This window comes from Mesoplodon mirus (genome assembly GCF_964341445.2).
Source record: "Mesoplodon mirus genome assembly, chromosome: X".
Classification (NCBI taxonomy): domain Eukaryota; kingdom Metazoa; phylum Chordata; class Mammalia; order Artiodactyla; family Ziphiidae; genus Mesoplodon; species Mesoplodon mirus.
In genome coordinates, this window is record NC_138981.1 from 52,145,648 (window position 1) to 52,162,094 (window position 16,447).

Genomic DNA, 16,447 nt, shown 5'->3' on the forward strand with positions numbered 1-16,447 from the left:
ATGGACTTAAGGATACAGGTAGGGGACAAGTAAGCTGGGACAAAGTGAGAGAGTGGCATGGACACACATACAGTACAAAATGTAAAGTAGATAGCTAGTGGGACACAGCCACATAGCATAGAGAGATATGCTCGGTGTTTTGTGATCACATAGAGGAGTGGGATAGGGAGGGTGGGAGGGAGGGAGACACAAGAGGGAAGAGATATGGGTTTATATGTATATGTATACCTGATTCACTTTGTTATACAGCAGAAACTAACACACCATTGTAAAGCAATTATACTCCAATAAAGATGTTTAATTAAAAATTCTAGAAAACATAAATGCTGGAGAGGGTGTGGAGAAAAGGAAATCATCTTGAACTATTCGTGGGAATGTAAATTGATACAGCTACTATGGAAAACAGTAAGGAGGTTCCTTATAAAACTTAAAATAGAACTACCATATGACCCAGCAATCCTACTACTGGGCATATACCCTGAGAAGGCCATGATTCAAAAAGAGACATGTACCACAATGATCATTGCAGCATTATTTACAACAGCCAGGACATGAAAGTAACCTAAGTGTCCATCAACAGATGAATACAGGGATGTTGGAAGATGGCGGAACAGTAAGACACAGAGATCACCTTCCTCCCCACAAATACATCAGAAATTCATCTACACATGGAACAACTCCTACAGAACACCTACTGAACGCTGACAGGAGACCTTAGACACCCCAAAAGGTGGATGAAAGGCTCTTGGTGCTGCAGCCAGGAGTCAGTGCTGTGCCTCTGAGGTGAGAGAGCCAACTTCAGGACACTGGTCCACAAGAGACCTCTCAGCTCCACATAATATCTAATGGCGAAAATCTCCCAGAGATCTCCATCTCAACACCAGCACCCAGCATCACTCAATGAACAGCAAGCTACAGTGCTGGCCACCCTATGCCAAGCAACTAGCAAGACAGGAACACAACCCCACCCATTAGCAGGGAGGATGCCTAAAAACATAATAATACCACAGACACCCCAAAAAACACCACCAGATGTGGACCTGTCCACCAGAAAGACAAGATCCAGCCTCATCCACCAGAACACAGGCACTAGTCCCCTCCACCAGGAAGCCTAAACAACTCACTGAAACAACCTTAGCCACTGGGGACAGACACCAAAAACAACGGGTACTACGAAACTGCAGCCTGCAAAAAGGAGACCCCAAACACAGTAAGATAAGCAAAATGAGAAGATAGAAAAACACACAGTAGGTGAAGGAGCAAGATAAAAACCCACCAGACCTAACAAATGAAGAGGAAATAGGCAGTCTACCTGAAAAAGAATTCAGAATAATGATAGTAAAGATGATCCAAAATCTTGAAAACAGAATAGACAAAATGCAAGAAACAGTTAACAACGACCTAGAAGGAATATAGATGAATCAAGCAACGATTAGAAACACAGTAAATGAAGTTAAAAATACTCTAGATGGGATCAATAGCAGAATAACTGAGGCAGAAGAATGGATAAGTGACTTGGAAGATAAAATAGTGGAAAAAACTGCTGCAGAGCAGAATACAGAAAAAAGAATGAAAAGAACTGAGGACAGTCTCAGAGACCTCTGGGACAACATTAAATGCACCAACATTCGAATTATAGGGGTGCCAGAGGAAGAAGAGGAAAAGAAAGGGAATGAGAAAATATTTGAAGAGATTATAGTTGAAAACTTCCCTAATATGGGAAAGTAAATAGTTAATGAATTCCATGAAGCACAGAGAGTCCCATACAGGATAAATGCAATGAGAAATATGCCAAGACACATATTAATCAAACTGTCAAAAATTAAATACAAAGAAAACATATTAAAAGTAGCAAGGGAAAAACAACAAATAACATACAGGAGAATCCCCATAAGGTTAACAGCTGATCTTTCAGAAGAAACTCTGCAGGCCAGAAGGGACTGGCAAGACATATTTAAAGTGATGAAGGAGAAAAACCTACAACCAAGATTAATCTACCCAGCAAGGATCTCAAGCAGATTTGATGGAGAAATTAAAAACTTTACAGACAAGCAAAAGCTGAGACAGTTGAGCACCACCAAACCAGCTTTACAACAAATGCTAAAGGAACTTCTCTAGGCAAGAAACACAACAGAAGGAAGATACCTACAATAATGAACCCAAAACAATTAAGGAAATGGGAATAGGAACATAAATATCAATAAATACCTTAAATGTAAATGGACTAAATGCTCCCACCAAAAGACACAGATTGGATGAATGGATACAAAAACAAGACCCATATATATGCTGTATACAAGAGACCCACTTCAGATCTAGAGACACATACAGATTGAAAGTAAGGGGATGGAAAAAGATATTCCATGCAAACGGAAATCAAAAGAAAGCTGGAGTAGCAATTCTCATATCAGACAAAATAGACTTTAAAATAAAGACTTAGAAGAGACAAAGAAGGACACTACATAATGATCAAGGGATTGATCCAAGAAGAAGATATAACAATTGTAAATATTTATGCACCCAACATAGGAGCACCTCAATACATAAGGCAAATACTAACAGCCATAAAAGGGGAAATCGACAGTAACACACTCATAGTAGGGGATTTCAACACCCCACTTTCAGCAATGGACAGATCATCCAAAATGAAAATAAATAAGGAAACACAAGCTTTAAATGATACATTAAACAGGATGGACTTAATTGATATTTATAGGACATTCCATCCAAAAACAACAGAATACACATTTTTCTCAAGTGCTCATGGAACATTCTCCAGGATAGATCATATCTTGGGTCACAAATCAAGCCTTGGTAAATTTAAGAAAATTGAAATTGTATCAAGTATCTTTTCCGACCACAATGCTATGAGACTAGACTTCAATTACAGGAAAAGATCTGTAAAAAATACAAACACATGGAGGCTAAACAATACACTAATTAATAACGAAGTGATCGCTGAAGAAATCAAAGAGGAAATAAAAAAATACCTAGAAACAAATGATAATGGAGACACGATGACCCAAAACCTATGGGACACAGCAAAAGCAATTCTAAGGGGGAAGTTTATAGCAATACAATCACACTTTAAGAAACAGGAAACATCTTGAGTAAACAACCTGATCCTGCACCTAAAACAATTACAGACAGAAGAACAAAAATCCCCCAAAGTTAGCAGAAGAAAAGAAAACATAAAGATCAGATCAGAAATAAATAAAAAAGAAATGAAGGAAACGATAGCAAAGATCAATAAAACTAAAAGCTGGTTCATTGAGAAGATAAACAAAATTGATAAACCATTAGCCAGACTCATCAAGAAAAATAGTGAGAAGACTCAAATCAGTAGAATTAGAAATGAAAAAGGAGAGGTAACAACTGACGCTGCAGAAATACAAAAGATCATGAGAGATTACTACAAGCAACTCTATGCCAATAAAATGGACAACCTGGAAGAAATGGACAAATTCTTAGAAATGCAGAACATTCTGAGGCTGCACCAGGGAAATACAAAATATGAACAGACCAATCACAAGCACAGAAATTGAAACTGTAATTAATTATCTTCCAACAAAAAAAGCCCAGGACCAGATGGCTTCACAGGCAAATTCTATCAAACATTTAGAGAAGAGCTAACACCTATCCTTCTCAAACTCTTCCAAAATATAGCAGAGGGAGGAACACTCCCAAACTCATTCTATGAGGCCACCATCACCTTGATACCAAAACCAGACAAGGATGCCACAAAGAAAGAAAACTACAGGCCAATATCACTGATGAACATAGATGCAAAAATCTTCAACAAAATACTAGCAAACAGAATCCAAGAGCACATTAAAAGGATCATACACCATGATCAAGTGGGGTTTATTCCAGAATGCAAGGATTCTTCAATATACACAAATCAATCAACGTGACACACCATATTAACAAATTGAAGGAGAAAAACCATATGATCTTCTCAATAGATGCAGAGAAAGCTTTCGCAAAACTCAACCTCCATTTATGATAAAAACCCTGCAGAAAGTAGGCATAGAGGGAACTTTCCTCAACATAATAAAGGCCATATATGACAAACCCAGAGCCAACATCGTCCTCAATGGTGAAAAACTGAAACCATTTCCACTAAGATCAGGAATAAGATAAGGCTGCCCACTCTCATCTCTGTTATTCAACATAGTTTTGGAAGTTTTAGCCACAGCAATCAGAGAAGAAAAGGAAATAAAAGGAATCCAAATTGGAAAAGAAGACGTAAAGCTGTCACTGTTTGCAGATGACATGATACTATACATAGAGAATCCTAAAGATGCTACCAGAAATCTACTAGAGCTAATCAATGAATTTGGTAAAGTAGAAGGATACAGAATTAATGCATAGAAATGTCTGGCATTCCTGTACACTAATGATGAAAAATTTAAAGTGAAATCAAGAAAACACTCCCATTTACCATTGCAACAAAAAGAATAAAATATCTAGGAATAAACCTACCTAAGGAGACAAAAGACTTGTAGGCAGGAAATTATAAGACACTGATGAAAGAAATTAAAGATGATACAAATAGATGGAGAGATATACCATGCTCCTGGATTGGAAGAATCAATATTGTGAAAATGACTCTACTACCCAAAGCAATCTACAGATTCAATGCAATCCCTATCAAACTACCACTGGCATTTTTCACAGAACTAGAACAAAAAATTTCAAAATTTGTTTGGAAAAACAAAAGACCCCGAATAGCTAAAGCAATCTTGAGGACGAAAAACAGAGCTGGAGGAATCAGGCTCCCTGATTTCAGACTATACTACAAGGCTACAGTAATCAAGACATTGTGGTTCTGGCACAAAAACAGAAAGATAGATCAATGGAACAGAAGAGAAAGCCCAGAGATAAACCCACGAACATATTGTCACCTTATCTTTGATAAAGGAGGCAGGAATGTACAGTGGAGAAAGGACAGCCTCTTCAATAAGTGGTGCTGGGAAAATTGGACAGGGACATGTAAAAGTATGAGATTAGATCACTCCCTAACACCATACACAAAAATAAGCTCAAAATGGATTAAAGACCTAAATGTAAGGCCAGACACTATCAAACTCTTAGAGGAAAACATAGGCAGAACACTCTATGACATAAATCACAGCAAGATCCTTTTGGACCCACCTCCTAGAGAAATGGAAATAAAAACAAAAATAAACAAATGGACCTAATGAAACTTCAAAGCTTTTGCACAGTAAAGGAAACCATAAACAAGACCAAAAGACAACCCTCAGAATGGGAGAAAATATTTGCAAATGAAGCAACTGACAAAGGATTAATCTCCAAAATTTATAAACAGCTCATGTAGCTCAATAGCAAAAAAGCAAACAACCCAATCCAAAAATGGGCAGAAGACCTAAATAGACATTTCTCCAAAGAAGATATACTGACTGCTAACAAACACATGAAAGAATGCTCAACATCATTAATCATTAGAAAAATAAATAAATCAAAAGTACAATGAGATATCAACTCACACCAGTCAGAATGGCCATCATCAAAAAATCTAGAAACAATAAATGCTGGAGAGGGTGTGGAGAAAAGGGAACACTCTTGCACTGCTGGTGGGCATGTGAATTGGTACAGCCTCTATGGAGAACAGTATGGAGGTTCCTTAAAAAACTACAAATAGAACTACCATATGACCCAGCAATCCCACTACTAGGCATATACCCTGAGAAAACCATAATTCAAAAAGAGACATGTACCAAAATGTTCATTGCAGCTCTATTCACAACAGCCCAGAGATAGAAACAACCTAAGTGTCCATCATCGGATGAATGGATAAAGAAGATGTGGCACATATATACAATGGAATATTACTCAGCCTTAAAAAGAAACGAAATTGAGCTATTTTTAATTAGGTGGATAGACCTAGAGTCTGTTATACAGAGTGAAGTAAATCAGAAAGGGAAAGACAAATACCGTATGCTACCACATATATATGGAATTTAAGAAAAAAAATGTCATGAAGAACGTAGGGGTAAAACAGGAATAAAGGCACAGTCCTACTTGAGAATTAATTGTGGATATGGGGAGGGGGAATGGTAAGCTGTGACAAAGCGAGAGAGAGGCATGGACATATATACACTACCAAACGTAAGGTAGATAGATAGGGGGAAGCAGCCGCATAGCACAGGGAGATCAGCTCGGTACTTTGTGACCGCCTGGAGGGGTGGGATGGGGAGGGTGGGAGGGAGGGAGACGCGGGAGGTAAGGGATGTGGGAACAGATGCATATGTATGACTGTTTTGCTGTGTTGTAAAGCAGAAACTAATAAAAAATAATAAAAACACTCTTCCCACCTCTTAAAAAATAAAAATAAAAATAAAAAAATAAAATGTTTACTGGGTGCCTATTACGTATCAAGTACTAGAGATACAAAGACAAACTAGGTACAATTCCCATCCATTAAGGAGCTCAAAGTCTAGTGGGGTAAAATAGCAAAACAGTTATAATAAAATAAAATAAAACATGAAAATAATATTGCTATGGACTCAGTTGTGTCCTCCCTGAATTCATATGTTGAAGCCCTAGACTCCCTTGTGACTGTATTCCAGATAGGGCCTTTAAGGAGGGATTAAAGTTAAATGAGGTTATAAGAGTGGAGCCCTGATCCCGTAGAACTTGTAAGAAGAGGAAGAGACACCAGAGCGCTCTCTCTCCACCACATGAAGACACAGCAGGTAGGCAACCATCTGCAAGCCAAGAAGAAAGCCCTCCTTCAGAAGAACCTGACCACACTGGCATCCTGATCTTGGGACTTCCAGCCTCCAGAAGTGTCAGAAAATAAATTTCTGTTGTTTAAGTCACTCAGTCTATGGTATTTTGTTATAGCAGCCCAAGCTGACTGATAAAATGTTATGTGCACGTTTTAGGTGAATTTGAAGGTAAGAGTATGTCAAATGCCACACAGAGGTCTAGTAGATAAATACAGGTTTGGTAAACAGGTCACTGATGACATTAGTGAGAGGAGTTTCAGGTGACTAATGAAGAAAGCTGAGTTGGATTGCACAGGCTTTTCGAGTAAAACAGAAAAAGATTAATGAGGGAAAAATAGTCTTTCTCAACATTAACTCATGTGATAAAATGATAATTGCTGTTTCAGGGTGACAATACTATAAAAACCATATACAAAAACCTCAGAGAATAAACGACCCAGAAACATAGCCAACTGACCCAATATAAGTAAGTCTATTTCTGAACTTTCTACTCTGTTCCAATGATCTATGTGTCTATCCATTCACCTATACTGCACTGTCTGGTTTACTCTAACTTCATAGTTAGTTTTGAAATCAGGTAGTGTGGCCCATCAACTACTTTATTTTTTCTCAACTTTTATTTTTTGAACAATTCTAGTGTCATCCATATAAATTTTAGTATCAGCTTGTTTATATCTATGAAAAGTCTGATAGGATTTTTACTGGAATTGCATGAAGCTATAGATCATGTGGGGAGAATGAACCATCTTCACAATGTTGACCTATGTTTTCCCCATCAAACAAGGCTGCTTCCCAATTAATATGATGCTGATAAACAATAATTTTGTAAGTGGTAAAAAACCATGTAATAAAAACCAGATTATTTTAAAAAAACAGATGAATGGATAAGGAAGATGAGGCACATATATACAATGGAATATTATGCAGCCATAAAAAGAAACAAAATTGAATTATTTGTAGTGAGGTGGATGGACCTACAGTCTGTCATACAGAGTGAAGTATGTCAGAAAGTGAAAAACAAATACTGTGTTCTAACACATATATATGGAATCTAAAGAAAAAAATGTTTCTAATGAACCTAGGGGCAGGACAGGAATAAAGTTGCAGACATAGAGAATGGACTTGATGATACGTGGTGGGGAAGGTTCAGCTGGGATGAAGTAAGAGTGTAGCATTGACATATATACACTACCAAAAGCAAAATAGATAGCTAGTGGGAAGCAGCTGCATAGCACAGGGAGAACAGCTCGGTGCTTTGTGACCACCTAGAGGGGTGGGATAGGGAGGGTGGGAGGGAGGCTCAAGAAGGAGGTGATATGGTGATATATGTATACATATAGCTGATTCACTTTGTTATACAGCAGAAACTAACACACCACTGTAAAGCAATTATACTCCAATAAAGATGTTTAAAAAATAAATATATAAGTAAGAATAGCTCGTAAATTCTCTAAAGGAAGGGTAATGAGAGATGACTGGCCCTGAAAATAGTAAAACACACAGTGGCAAAAATATTCTGGCACTGGATCATAAAAAGTGATAGGTTAGAGGTTCGATTTCTGGTAGTGGCAGACTAAATAGTTTTAGATAAATCTTACCACTGAGAATAGTTAGAAAAGATTGAAAAATATAATAAATTTCTGTTTGAAAGAATCATATCACCCAGAGACTCAAATTGTCTCCATAGAATATTCCTTAGGACATACACTTTGGACTATTCAGGGGTAAAGATTAGTGATGTATGCGAGTTAAACATATACGTGTGTGTATGTGTATGTGTGTTTGTGTGTGTGTGTGTGTGTGTACATGTAGAGAGAGGGGAGGAGGGGTTAGGAGAGTGTGAGCACATTCAAATTATTCATCAAAATTAGTAGAATGCTTTTTTTTAAAATTGAGGTATAGTTGTTTCAAAATGTTCTGTTAGTTTCTACTGCACAGCGAAGTGGAGTTTCCTGTGCTATACAGCAAGTTCTCATTAGTTATCTATTTTATACATATTAGTGTATATATGTCAATCCCAATTTCCCAATTCATCCCACCACCACCTTCCCCCTGCTTTCTCCCCTTGGTGTCCATATGTTTGTTCTCTACATCTATGTCTCTATTTCTGCCTTGCAAACTGGTTCATCTGTACCATTTTTCTAGATTCCACATATATGTGTTAATATACAGTGTTTGTTTTTCCGTTTCTGACTTACTTCACTCTGTATGACAGTCTATAGGTCCATCCACGTCTCTACAAATGACCCAATTTCCTTCCTTTGTATGGTGAGTAATATTCTGTTGTATATATGTACCACATCTTCTTTATCCATTCGTCTGTTGATGGGCACTTATGTTGCTTCCATGACCTGGCTATTGTAAATAGTGCTGCAAGGAACATTGGGGTGCATGTGTCTTTTTGAATTATTTTCTCAGGGTATATGCCCAGCTGTGGGATTGCTGGGTCATATGGTATCAAAAAAACAAACAACCCAATCAAAAGATGGGCAGAAGACCTAAATAGACATTTCTCCAAAGAAGACATACAGATGGCCAAGAGGCACATGAAAAGATGCTCAACATCACTAATTATTAGAGAAATGCAAATCAAAACTACAATGAGGTATCACCTCACACCATTTAGAATGGGCATCATCAGAAAATCTACAATAAATGCTGGAGAGTGTATGGAGAAAAGGGAACCCTCTTGCACTGTTGGTGGGAATGTAAATTGATACAGCCACTATGGAGAACAGTATGGAGGTTCTTTAGAAAACTAAAAAATAGAATGTTAATATTAGGTGAATCTGTGTAAATGGTATACAGGCATCCTTCATTTCATTGCACTTCACTGTTTTTTACAAGTTGAAGTTTGGGACAATCCTGGTTGAGCAATTCTATTGGCACCATTCTTCCAACAGCATTTGCTCACGTCATGTCTCTATGCCACATTTTGGTAATTCTTGGAAGGTTTCAAACTTTTTCACTATTACTATATTTGTTATGGTAATCTGTGAGCAGTGATCTTTGATGTTAATGTTGTAATTGTTTGTGGGTGATACAAACCTCACCCAGGTAAGAAGGTAAATTCACTGTATAAATGTTGTGTATTCTGACTGCTCCACTGTTCCTCCATCTCTCTCCCACTCCTTGGGGCTCACTATTACCTCAGACACAACAATATGGAAGTTAAGCCAATTAATAACATTACAGTGGCCTCTAGTGTTCAAGTGAGAGGACGCGACACGTCTCACACTTTAAATCAAAAGCCAGAATAATTAAACTTAGTGAGGAAGGTATGACAAAAGCTGAGATAGGCTGAAAGCTAGGCCTCTTGTACCAAACAGCCAAGCTGTGAAGGCAAGGGAAAAGTTCTTGAAGGAAATTAAAAGTGCTACTCCACTGAACACACGAATGATAAGAAAGTGAAACAGCTTTATTGCTGATATGGAGAAAGTTTTAGTTGTCTGGATAGAAGATCAAACCAGCCACAATATTCCCCTAAGCCAAAGCCTAATCCAGAACAGGAATCTATTCAAATCTACAAAGGCTGAAAGAGGTGAGGAAGCTGCAGAGAAAAGAGTGAAGCTAGCAGAGGTTAGTTCATGAGGTCTAAGGAAAGAAGCCATCTCCATAACAAGGTGAAGCAGCAAGTTCAAGGTGAACCAGCAAGTGCTAATGTAGAAGCTGCAGCAAGTTATCTAGAAGATCTAGCTAAGATAGTAAAGGAAGGTGGCTACACTAAACAACAGATTTTCAGTGTAGGCAAAACAGCCTTCCATAAAAAGAAGATGCCCTCTAGGATGTTCACAGCTAGAGAGGAAAAGTCAGTGACTGGCTTCAAAGCCTAAAAGGGCAGGCTGACTATTTTGTTAGGAGCTAATGCAGCTGGTTGATTTTAAGTTGAAGCTAGTGCTCATTTACCATTCTGAAAATCCTGAGGCCTTTAAGAATTATGTTAAATCTACTCTGCTTGTGCTCTATAGATGGAACAACAAAGCCTGGATGACAGCAGTTCTGTTTACAACAACATGATTTACTGAAAATTTTAGGTCCCCTGTTGAGACTTACTGCTCAGAAGAAAATTCTCTGCAAAATATTACTGCTCATTGACAATTTCCCTGGTCACCCAAGAGCTCTGATGGAGATGTACAATGAGATTAATGTTGTTTTCATGCCTGCTAACACAGCCCATGGATCAAAGAGTAATTTTGACTTTTAAGTCTTATGATTAAGAAATACATTTTTAAGGCTATAGCTCCCATAGACAGTGATTCCTCTGATGTATCTAGACAAAGCAAATTGAAAACCTTCTGGGAAGGATTCACCATTCTAGGTGCCATTAAGAACATTCGTGATCCATGGGAAGAGGTCAAAATACCAATGTTAACAGGAGTTCAGAAGAAGTTGATTCCAACCCTCATGGATGACTTTGAAAAGTTCAAGATTTCAGTGGAGGAAGTAATTTCAGATATAATGGAAATAGCAAGAGAAGTAGAATTAGGAGTGGAGGCTGAAGATGTGACTGAATTGCTGCAATCTCATGATAAAACTTTAATGGATGAGAAGTTGCTTATTACAGATGAGCAAAGAAAGTGGTTTCTGAAGATGGAATCAACTTCTGGTGAAGATGCTGTGAAGATAGTTGAAATGACAATAAAAGGTTTAGAATATTACATAAACTCAGTTGCTAAAACAGTGGCAGGGTTTGAGAGAATTTCCATTTTGAAAGAAATTCTGCTTTGGGTAAAGTACTGTCAAACAGCAGTGCATGCTACAGAGAAACCATTCATGAAAGGAAAAATCAATTGACAACAAACTTCATTGTTTTATTTTAAGAAATTGCCACAGCTACCCCAACCTTCAGCAACCAACACCCTGATCAGCAGCTATCAACATCAAGGCAAGACCCTCCACCAGCAAAATTATTATGACTTGCTGAAGGCTCACATGGTGGTTAGCATTTTTCAGTAACAAAGTATTTTTAAGTAAGGCATATATATTGTTTTTTAGACATAATGCCTTACACTTAATAGACAACAGCATAATGTAAACATAACTTTTATATGCACTGGGAAACCAAAAAAATTGGGTGGTTCACTTTATTGTGGTGGTCTGGAACCAAACCTACATCTCTGAGGTATGCCTGTATGGGTACCCTTTGTACTGTTCTTATTTTTTTTAGCTTTTCTGTAAGTTTGAAATTATATCCAAGTTTTACAAAAATCTCTACAATTTTTTGTATACATTGTTCAGTACTCATTCAAAAATAACCTGGTGCATAAGAATATAAGACATGAGCAAAACCTAAGAAAAATAATAGAAAATAGAAACTGGTAGACCAAGAATATCAAGATGGAGTTATTACACATAGACTTAAAAAAACTATTATTAAAAAAAACTAAATAGGCAAGCCATACATATCAAAAGAAATCAGAAAAACACACATCTAATAAAGAACTTGCATCAATATATAAAAAAAATACTAGAACTTAATAATAAAAAGACAAGTAACCTAATTTTAAAAATCAGGCCAAATAGTACACTAAAAGGATGATACACCATGATTAGGAGGGAGATATCCCAATCCAATTCACCATGTTAACAGATTAAAGGAGAAAAACCATATGATTATTTCAATAATTTCAATAAGCATTTGATAAAATACATTTATGATAAAAGCCACCAGCAAACCAGGATTAGAAACTTTCCCAATGTGATAAAGGGTGATCATGAAAAACTTAAAAGTTAATATCATTCTTAATAGTAAATGCTGAATTTTTGTCCCTAAAAATCAGGTACAAAACAAAAGATGCCTGCTGTTAACACTTCTAGTTAACACTGTACTGAAGGTCTTGGCTAGTCCAATAAGACAAGCAAAGAAAATAGGAGTCATACAGATTGAAAAAGAAGAAATAAAACTGCCTTTATTTAGAGATGATGTGATTGTATATGTATACAATCCTAAGGAATCTAAGAAAGAAAAACTAGACCCAATTAGTGAATTCAATAATGTATCAGGATTCAAAGTCAATACAGTTGGCCCTCCATATTGGCAGGTTCTGCGTCTGTGGATTCAACCAAATGCAGATGGAAAATATTCAGAAAAAAAATTCTAGAAAGTTCCAAAAAGCAAAACTTTGTTTTGCATGCCAGTAACAATTTATATAGCATTTACATTTTATTTACAATCATTTACATAGTATTTACATTGTATTAAGCATAATAAGTAATCTAGAGGTGATTTAAAGTATATGGGAGTATGTGCATAGGTTATATGCAAATATTATACCATTTTATATAAAGGACTTGAGCATCTGTGGATTTTGGTATTTGCAGGGTGTCCTGGAACACATCTCCTGCAGATACTGAGGGACAGCTGTATAAAAAAAATGACTTGCATTCCTATATCATAGCAACAAACTATAGGAAATTGAAATAAAAATACAATTTATAAAGCAGCAAAAACTTAATTACTTAGAAATCAATTTTTAAAAATAAGATCAAGACCTATACAAGTGAAAACTAGAAACAATGCTGGGAGATTTAATGTAATCCTAATCAAAAAGCTGGAAGAATTCTTTTTTGTTGTTGTTGTCCTTGCTTTTTGTTAGAACTAAGCAAGCTGATTCTTCCCACCCACCCCCCAGTTTTATCCAGAAATAATTCACAAACATCACTGTATAAGTTTAAGGTGTACAGCAAGATGGCTTGCTTTACATATATTGTGAAATGATTACCACAATGTTTATTTAACTTCCATCATCTCATATAGATAAAATAAAGAGAACAAAATTCTCCTTGTGATAAGATACATTTATATAGAAATACAAATCACCTAAAAGAGCCAAAATTGTTTTGAAAAAGTATGAATTTGAAGGAATTTACCTGCTTTCAAGACTTGCTATGAAGCTACATTATTCAAGACAGTGTGACAAAAATATTGTAACTATGTATGGTAATAGATGTTAACTAGATTTACTGTGGTGATCATTTCACAATATATATAAATATTAAATTATTATGTTGTACACCTGAAACTGATATAATGCTATATGACAATTATATCTCAGTTAAAACAAGAAGAAAACACAGTGTGGTATTACTATGTGTATATATATATATATATGTGTGTATATATATATATATATATGTGTATATATATATATATATATATATATATATATACACACACATATAGTCACACTGGAACAGAATAGTGTTCCTAAGAATAGAACTACACATATATGATCAATTGATTTTTGACAAAGATGCCCAGGTAATTCAATGGAGAAATTAATAGTTTTTTTTAACAAAGGTGCTGGAATGACTGAATATCCATATGGAAGCAAATTAACCTTGAACCTTATTTTGCACCATATATAAAAAGTACCTCAAAAATGATCATAGCCTAAATATAAGAAATAAAACTACATAATTTCTATAAGAAAACAGGAGAAAAGCTTTGTGACTTTGGGTTAGGCAAAGATTTCTTAAATAAGAAACAAAAAAACATGAACCATGAAAAAGTCATAAATTGAATTTCAACAAAATTAAAAATTTATGCTTTTCAAAGACAACGTTAAGAAAAAATGAAAGACTAAGCCACGACTGAGAAAACCTTTGAAAATCACATATATGACCAAGGACTTGCAAACAGAATACAGAAATAACGCTTGGAACTAAATAGTAAGAAAACAGACAACCCACATGGGCAAAAGACTAGGATACTTCACCAAAGGTTTTATACAGATGGCAAATAAGCACATGAAAAAATGCTCAATACCATTAGCCATTAGGGAAATGCAAATTAAACCCACAATGAAATGCCATTATTCACCTATTAGAATGCCTAAAATTAAAAATACTGATAATACCAAGTGCTGACAACCATGTGGAACAACTGCAACCCTTATATATTAGAAGTGAGAATGCAAAATGATACAGTAACTTTGGAAAACAGTTTGGCAGTATCTTATAAAATTAAACAAATACCTACAATGCAACCCAGTAATCCCACAGATGGAAACAACCTAGTAAACAACCCAGATGTCCTGGAATGAACTGGTGAATGAGTGGTATATCCACACAATGGAATTATCGTTAAGCAATAAAAAGAAAAATAACCAACTACTAATACAGGCAAAAATATGGATGGATATCAAAGAAATTAAGTGAAAGAAGCTAAACAAAATATCACTATTGCATTATTCTATTTATATGACATTCTAGAAAAAGCAAAATTATGGTGACAGAATGCAGATCAGTGTTTGCCAAGGGCGAGGGTGAGAGCAAAAACTGACAACAAAGGGAGAACATTAGAACTTGACAAAGTGATAAAGATGTCCCATATCTTGGCGGTAGTTACACAACTATACGCACTTGTTAAAACCCATCGAAGTAGACATTTGGTTAATTTTATTGTTTGTAAATTATACCTAAACAAAGATGATAAAGAATGAAATCCAAATAAATAAATAAATAAATAAATCCTAGAACTGAATTAAAAGAGGGTAAACAATCTAATATTTTTAAAAAGGCAAACTAATACATAAAGAAGGATAATACACCATGATTAGGTAGGGTTTATCCCAGCAATACAATGTTCATTTAACATATGAAAATTATTCAAACCAAATTCACCACATTAACAGATTACAGTGTAAAAGTATATGATCATTTCAATAGATCAGTGGTTCTTTTTTGTCCCTCAGTACAGTTGACAATGTCTGGAGACATTTTTGGTTGTCACAACTAGGAGGGTGCTACTGGCCTCCAGTAGATAGAGACCAGGAATGCTGTTAAACACCTTACAATGCACAGGGTAGACTCCAATTGAGAATCACTATTCCATATTCTACTTTCCCAGCTCAAGACTATATTTATGATATTTACACACATTGATATCGGGTACATACAACTGGTCTCTTGTTCCTTGCTATATAATACCTTACAGTAAGCATCCCCCATATGTTTCTCATCCATACCCTGGTGATAAATACCTAAGTTGCTTCTAACTGCACTCCACCACACACAACACTGCCATGCAATCAACAGCCTTGTAAATGTTCCCTCATGGACCTCTATGAGAATTTCTCTGGGATATATATTCATGAATGGAACCCAAGGTCATACACATGCTTAACTTTGATAAATACTACCCAGGTGCTTTCTGGAATGGCTGAACCAGTTTAATAGTGTGCAAAAAAGAGTTAACATATCAGGCCTGAGATGGCTATCTCTAAAAAGCCCTGCTTGAAAGGTTGGCCTTTGGCTGGCATCTTGGAACTTGGATCTCAAGAGATTTTTCACCATTCCCTGACAAGAGTGGCTCACTGTGCCTAAACTATTTGTATGAACAATGTGGTTTATGCAGAATACTTGCTTTCCTTCTAGGAGTCTGGAATTTTGGTACATGCTAGGCAGAGTGTGCCTACATGACCAGCCACCCATAGAAATCTTGGGCACTGAGTCCCTAATAATTTTCCCTGGTAGACAACATTTCAAAACTGTTGTCACAACTCATTGCAAGGGGAATTAAGTGCATCCTGTGTGACTCCACTGGGAGAGGACTCTTGGAAACTTACACTTGGTTTCCTTCACAGTTTGCCCCAAGTGCCTTTTCCTTTAGCTGATTTTGCTTTGTATCCTTTAGTTGTATTAAATCACAACCATTAGTACGACTATATGCTGAGTCCCGGGACTTGTAG

At 36.3% G+C, this 16,447-nt stretch overlaps 1 protein-coding gene across 8 annotated transcripts in view; it reads right to left on the reverse strand.

Annotated features, from left to right (window-relative positions):
• ARHGEF9 (Cdc42 guanine nucleotide exchange factor 9) overlaps positions 1-16,447 on the reverse strand; it is a 206,966-nt gene that overhangs the window by 74,007 nt on the left and 116,512 nt on the right. The window lies entirely within an intron of this gene.